The sequence below is a fragment of the Triticum urartu genome, chromosome 5 (assembly GCF_003073215.2).
Source record: "Triticum urartu cultivar G1812 chromosome 5, Tu2.1, whole genome shotgun sequence".
Lineage (NCBI taxonomy): Eukaryota > Viridiplantae > Streptophyta > Magnoliopsida > Poales > Poaceae > Triticum > Triticum urartu.
Window position 1 is genome coordinate 276,368 of NC_053026.1, and position 7,350 is coordinate 283,717.

General features: G+C 42.7%; 1 long non-coding RNA gene across 1 annotated transcript; it reads right to left on the bottom strand.

Moving 5' to 3' along the window:
• Positions 1–1,058: 1,058 nt before the first annotated feature.
• LOC125506600 lies at positions 1,059–5,336 on the bottom strand. The gene is made up of 4 exons (XR_007282707.1): positions 4,326–5,336; positions 4,125–4,196; positions 1,730–3,389; positions 1,059–1,296 (listed from the first exon to the last, which is right to left on the bottom strand). It is a non-coding gene; the product is annotated as an uncharacterized LOC125506600 (long non-coding RNA).
• Positions 5,337–7,350: the final 2,014 nt, after the last annotated feature.

Consider the following 7,350-nt stretch of genomic DNA (forward strand, 5'->3'; position numbering starts at 1 on the left):
TACCATCAATATTAATCAAGCAGGACGTAGGGTTTTACCTCCATCGAGAGGGCCCGAACCTGGGTAAAACTTCGTGTCTCCTGCCTCCTGTTACCATCCGGCCTAGACGCACAGTTCGGGACCCCCTATCCGAGATCCATCGGTTTTGACACCGACAACTACCCATATCCTCCTGAGAGAAAATCTCCGTCTTGGTGCTGCCACATGTGTCATCAAGACAGTTTTTGGTTTTATTTTTTCGTTTTTTCTTGTGTTTCTTTGGGTTTTCTTGTTTTTTTTCCTCATAGGAGCATGGACTACAGTTGTGCTTCTCGCATTTCCTAGAAAGTGAAGCACATATGTGTTTTGGCATGAAGCACATATGTGCTTCCGCCTGAAGCACAACTGTGCTTTCCCTAAAGTGAAGTACATTTACTACAATTTTGAAGCACATGCTAGTACAATTCTAAAGCACGGGGCAGTACAGTTTGGACTACATATTCCACATGAAAAACTTCAACCAAACCTCTGAACATCACTACAAGAAATATGTCAACTTATGACCACCACTATTGGTCACTGAAAGTTCACAAATTTTCATTTACGACCTTTTTGTGACCAAAAACAGAAGGTCAAAAGCTGGCGGTCGTAAACTGACTATAGCGACCTTTAACAAAAGGTCGTTGATCCTATGACCTTCTGTTTTGGTCGCTAGCTCTCTCCCTAGGCCATGTCGGATCCGACGTGGCAATCTGACGTGGCAAAATTGTGACGAATTGAAAAGGTCACTGACAAGATTCAGCCCGGTCCGATTAGGTGTTTTACATGGGCTGAGCCCAACAATTCAGCCCATTTGTTGTTTTTTTTCTTTCAATTTGGGTAAGCTACATGGGCCAAGCCCAATAGACTTTTATGTGTTGGGCCGAAACCTTTTACAATGCAATTTTTTGGGGGGCCTCGGCCTTTTTTCAGCCACTTGTCAGTTTTCTTTTGTTTCTTTTCTATTTTAAAGTAGGTCCCACTAGTCAAATGGGAACCAATTACCAGGTTTGCTTTTCGGGTACCACACACCAGTTCTATATTTGTGCAATTAGATAATTTGATTCAAAAAGAGCCAATAAGGCATAATATTTCATACAACAGCCAAGCATAGTACAATTCTGGTATTCAGCTATAAAATATAACTAAATATACACATAACTAGCTGCAAGCATAACTATCTCTAGTGAGCTAAAACACATTGCTGGGTGTGGTTTATCTTCGGGATTCTTCCTAGAGCTCATGTACACCCAACTTTGGAAGAATGAAAGCCAACATCTGCAAATAATAAATTATGAAAAGTTAGAAACATAATCAAGTGAATCCGTGATTATAAAATTCTCATAACGATGAAAATTTGCTGCAGAACTTTAGATTTAACAGGAAACCATGCATATAACATTCTCATTACAGCAAAAACTGAGATATATTTTGCAAATGATCAAGTAACATATGGACAGTACAACAGGTCAGAGAGCAGCAAGACACAAGCCATATGCAAAGCAGTCAAACAGTTCCGGGAACGGCAAACATGCATGCATGCAATTGAAGTATGTACTAGTACTAGTACAACACAATGCCAGGTTGGAGCAAATCATGCTTAAGCAAACAATGGCAGCGGCATGGCATAACCAAATAATAATGTGAGAAAACAACTGGATATGATTCGCACTTGATCACAGCAAAAAATGTGCTAGTAGTGTGCACTCACCAAAGAATGAATGAATCAACATTTATTTGCTACACTGCACCATCCAAGGGGAGCTGACTTCTTCAAGGCATCAGTTGTATATAGTATATGTGAAACAACAGATTCACAGTTAAAACTTAGTAGAAACAAGTGCAACACTTAGTAGAAACAAGCATCAATTCTAACAGGTAAAGCCCTTGGAACACACATTGGGGAAGTAATCTATGGGATGGATTATGAGAACTACCAGTTACTGCTTACTAAAGAGATCTGCTAGCTACGGTAATAACTAACGGTTACGATTATATACATTCGATTGCCAGCACAGCTAAAGGTATAGCTTTTGAGTTATTTCTGTCACTGAGACACTGACTATCAAAAGCCTAAATCAAGCCAATTGATAACTGGTATACATAGGCACCACACTATGAATGAGATAATTTTGCAGATGCATATGTTTACACTGTTCAAGTATACTATATGCACCTGAATGTAATCAGGTGCATATGTTGCCAGACAAAGATGGCATCTGTATATACCTGGAATCAATCACAAGGTATAGGGAGGGAATTAGTCACATATATTCTTACTAGTACTGCTAGGTTGCTAGCTAGTTGCATGTATCCATGTAGTAAGCAGTCACAAGTCAGAACACACATCTGATGCCACCATCTTATCTTACACTTCAGGAACTAGTACAACATGATAGGATGACATGTGATGCTACCATCTTATCTTAGAAGAAGAAAAACAACAACACATCTAGCAAGAACAGATTGACAATCACCTAGTTGCCGATCCATGATTTTATAGTACGATGCAAGATAGCTATCATCATTGAACAATTCAAGATTGAAGAATTCAAAACATCTGAATTGCAGCAAATTGTAATTCTTATTCTGCATAACTCATAAATGGGGATGCATAGAACCCACTATCAATCTTGTTAAATACTCCCAGCAAAATTACTCCACACATGTACAGTTCAATCTTGTTAAATACTCTAAGCAAAATTACTAGACTACTGGAGTACTAGAAGTTAAATGTAATCCAAGCAAATTGAGAAGTTAACAGTATTGCTGCTAACTTGGAGTAGCTTTGACTATGTACAGAGCAAGATGGAGGGTCTAGCTTACTGCTGCTACTCCACATATCAAATTTAACTTAACAGAGCAAGATGGATTAACCCAAAAAATTAACAGAGCAAGCAAATGTACTTGAAATGGCAGTTCACCAGAGATTTTCAAGTTAAAAATACTCCCAGGGGTAAATAACAATGACATGGACGGAGTAAAGGATGGATGTTTTAAATTAATCCAGTAATTCTTTTTTGTTCTCATATTTTCACCCTCTAGACACTGCCTAGAGTGCTTACAAGATGACAAAGTTAATTTTGCATAAGACATATGGATTCTTATCTTCTTCAGTAAGGGAGGCACATTTACAGCTAATTAAGCACGATGAAAGGGACCATCCAATTAAATTACATTTGTATTATCTTCTTCTTCTTCAATAAGGGGGCACATTTACAACTAATTAAGCACGATGAGAAATTAATTAATTAAGCAGGATCAAGTTCATCATCCAAAACAGTGGAAGGAAGGGGATGGGTTAGAAACGGAGGAGTCATCTTCAGATACTCTTGTGCGGCTGCTGCTCCTCTTCAGCAACCTTGGGTCACCTGGCACAAACAACAACCAGAGGAAGCAGGGATCAGTTCAGGAATTTCCTCGCAATTATCTGAACCAAAAAAGATGGTTCCTCTGTTTTTGGAACAGAGATGGAAGTAACAACAGGCTGCAGGGCGCTTCTCTTTTGGATATGCAAAATTACTTTTGCTTGGAAGATGCATCGTTTTGTGTTGTTAAGAATACGACGGACTATATCTATTTAGTTTCTTCATACAGTAAAAATTGCTTTTGTAAATTCTGTAGAGGACCTTGGCCCCACCTTGATCAGTAAAAATTAACTTTAGCTAGAATTGTCAATTAAATCCATAGGTAATCAGAAGAGCGGGGCGAAAGGCACCAAGAAAATCAGTACTAGTCGTTACACATTGATTTTTCCATCTTTCTCAAGAAGATAACAAGCTGATGACAAGCTATGTAGAGCCACCAAGTGGTAAGAGTGAAACCATTTCATCTGATGATATTTACAAATGTGAAAGTGGGCAAGGGGTTCAGTTAAAATTCCGCAATGCTATGGAAAACGCAGACAATAAAATCCAATAAATGTGTTAGACTACAACTCACGCCAACTCCTGACAGATATTCTAGACCATCTTCAAGTTAATCGTCAGTCAGACTGGTGCTTACAATCTACCAATTCTTATACTGTAAATGGCAGGAACGTGATGATCTTAGTATAATACAGACCCTGGTTCAGAATGTACAGAGAGGATTTGCAAACCGCGGACCTTCTCGAACTCCTTGACGGCGAGAGCGCAGTCCTCCTTATCGAGCAGAGCGCACCCTAGCAGATAGTGTCCCTGCATCATCAGCAACAGAAGCAAGAACAGATGAAGCTCTGAAACTGCACATTTTACAAATCTATACGCCCCTTCTTCCTCAGGCATGAACTGATGAAACGGGGATAATAATCTATCTGTGTGAGTCACCTTGACGGAGGCATCGTCGAGCGCGAGCGCCCTCCTGCTGTCCTCCTCGACCCTGGCCCAGTCCTTGCGGCGGAAGTGGCAGAGGCCCCGGTTCACCCAGTAGACCGCGACGCCGGGGCACAGCGCAATCGCCTGGAAACCAACCAATCAATTCTTGCATTCGATAACCGGAGGGGATTCCACGGATCGAATCGCCGGCCGCGAAGAAGGGGATTGGGGGAGGAAGGAGGAGGTTTTGGGGGGTGCGCGCGCTCGCCTCGGTGTAGCAGTCGATGGCGGCACCGACGCGGGCCTTGCGGAAGCACGCGTTGCCCTCGGTGCGCCGGAGCTCCGAGCTGCCGCCCCACCTTGGCCCCGAGCTCCGCCGATGCCATCACCTGCCGGACCAACGCCACCACGGCGGGGGCGCCCGGCGGAGCCGGCGGAGGCGGAGACTCCTGGAGCCGCTTGACGAGCACCTGGCCGGCGGAGGCGGAGACGTCAGCCACCAGATGTGGTGCCTCGCCGATCTGTGCGCGGTGGGAGAGGAGGAGGAGGGACGCGGCGGCGGGGCTAAGGTTGTGGGAGATGAGGAGGTCGTCGGCGGTGGGGATGGGGGAGGCCGGCGGCGGGGTAGGGGTTGGGATGGCAGAGAGAGGGAGGTATGGGTCGGGGAGAGGGAGATTGTGAGGTGAGGGAAGGGGATAGGATGGCGGCGGCTGCGTATGGATCTGGGAGAGAGGGAACGGAGCAGGGGAGGTGGTGGATCTGGCCGCCGGGCGTCGAGGGAACGGAGCAGGGGAGGGGGTGGATCTGGCCGCCGCCATGGCCATGGCCATGCCATGCGGCTAGGTCTATGTCATGAGCGAGGAGGGAGCGCGGATCCGACCGCGGCCTTGGGAGAGAAGGGGAGGGGAGGGGTTGCCGGCGGCCAGGGTTGGGGGAGAGGACAGAGGACGGCACTGGTGGCGGCTGGGTGGTTGGGGATCGAGAGGGTTGGGGTGGCGGCTGTGGGACGAGAGGGGGAGAGTGGATCGGGGGAGAAGAGTGGATCGGGGAAGCTAGGGTTTGGGTGAGAGGGTGAGGGCTGCCGTTGGATCCAGAAGCATCCGACGGTGGTTGATGCATGATCCGCGTGATATGCCTATGGACCAATCAGAACGCACCAAACAGTTTGATGATTTTTTTACCAAATAAATTGGTCGTGATTGATTACATACAATTTTTTCATTCCTTTTTTCAATGCTTAAAATGAGTTTTTTTGTGAAAGACCTATCCAATTTGAACTGCAGCTACCTTGTAGTTTGCTCTTTATTTTTTTCAAAAATCATTCTAGGTACATAAGTATCTATTTAATCATAGAAACACCAAAAAAGTTCCAAGATTCAACCACTAGCTAGGAACGGTCATTCCCGCCGTTTTGACCGCATTTTGAAACGGACATAAAAAATTCAAAAAAAATCAAAAAATTGGGAAACCTTCGCCGCATTGTGTCATTGTATGTGGCCAAGTTCCTAGGAAAAATAACAAACTTGTAATACGGGAATTATTTTAAAAAAGTGTTCTCAGAAACGAGCTATCACGTGTGGAGATCCATGGCTTTCAAGCTACATGATCAATCTTATGGCCACATCCATGGCATAGTTTGTTCAAATGATCTCATATTGTGCACAAGGGTGCATATTGGAATGTCAAACAATGTTGCCTAAGGAAGTTGTCACTTTCTTTGGACGAAAAAACCATTTTCCATTTTTTGAGTGCCCAAAAGGAGGTTTTTTTGTGAAGGACCTACCATATATTTGTTGCAAAATTGGACCAAATCATTTTTCTAAAATACTAGGACATATTTAATGCACAATTGACCAAATGGTTGGGTGTAAAAAGTTTTGATCCACCTCTCATGAAAAAGACAAATTTCCGCCGATTCAGTTGGAAGCGGGTCAAATTTGAACTGTAGCTACCTTGTAGTTTGCTCTTTATTTTTTTCAAAAATCATTTCTAGGTACATAAGTATCTATTTAATCATAGAAACACCAAAAATTCCAAGATTCAACCACTAGCTAGGAACGGTCATTCCCGCCGTTTTGACCGCATTTTGAAACGGGCATAAAAAATTCAAAAAAAATCAAAAAATTGGGAAACCTTCGCATTGTGTCATTATATGTGACCAAGTTCAAGGAAAAATAACAAACTTGTAATACGGCAATTATTTTAAAAAAGTGTTCTCAGAAACGAGCTATCAGTGTGGAGATCAATGGCTTTCAAGCCAAATGATCAATCTTATGGCCACATTCATGGCATAGTTTGTTCAAATGATCTCATATTGTGCACAAGGGTGCATATTGGAATGGCAAACAATGTTGCCTAAGGAAGTTGTCACTTTCTTTTTGGACGAAAAAACCATTTTCCATTTTTGAGTGCCCAAAAGGAGGTTTTTTGTGAAGGACCTACCATATATTTGTCGCAAAATTGGACCAAATCATTTTTCTAAAATACTAGGACATATTTAATGCACAATTGACCAAATGGTTTGGTGTAAAAAGATTTGATCCCCCTCTCATGAAAAAGACAAATTTCCGCCGATTCAGTTGGAAGCGGGTCAAATTTGAACCGCAGCTGTCTCATAGTTTGCTATTTATTTTTTCCAAAAATCATTTCTAGGTACATAAGTATCTATTTAATCATAGAAACACCAAAAAAGTTCCAAGATTCAACCACTAGCTAGGAACGGTCATTCCCGCCGTTTTGACCGCATTTTGAAACGGGCATAAAAAATTCAAAAAAATTAAAAAATTGGGAAACCTTCGCATTGTGTCATTGTATGTGGCCAAGTTCCTAGGAAAAATAACAAACTTGTAATACGGCAATTATTTTAAAAAAGTGTTCTCAGAAACGAGCTATCACGTGTGGAGATCCATGGCTTTCAAGCTAAATGATCGATCTTATGGCCACATCCATGGCATAGTTTGTTCAAATGATCTCATATTGTGCACAAGGGTGCATATTGGAATGGAAAACAATGTTGCCTAAGGAAGTTGTCACTTTC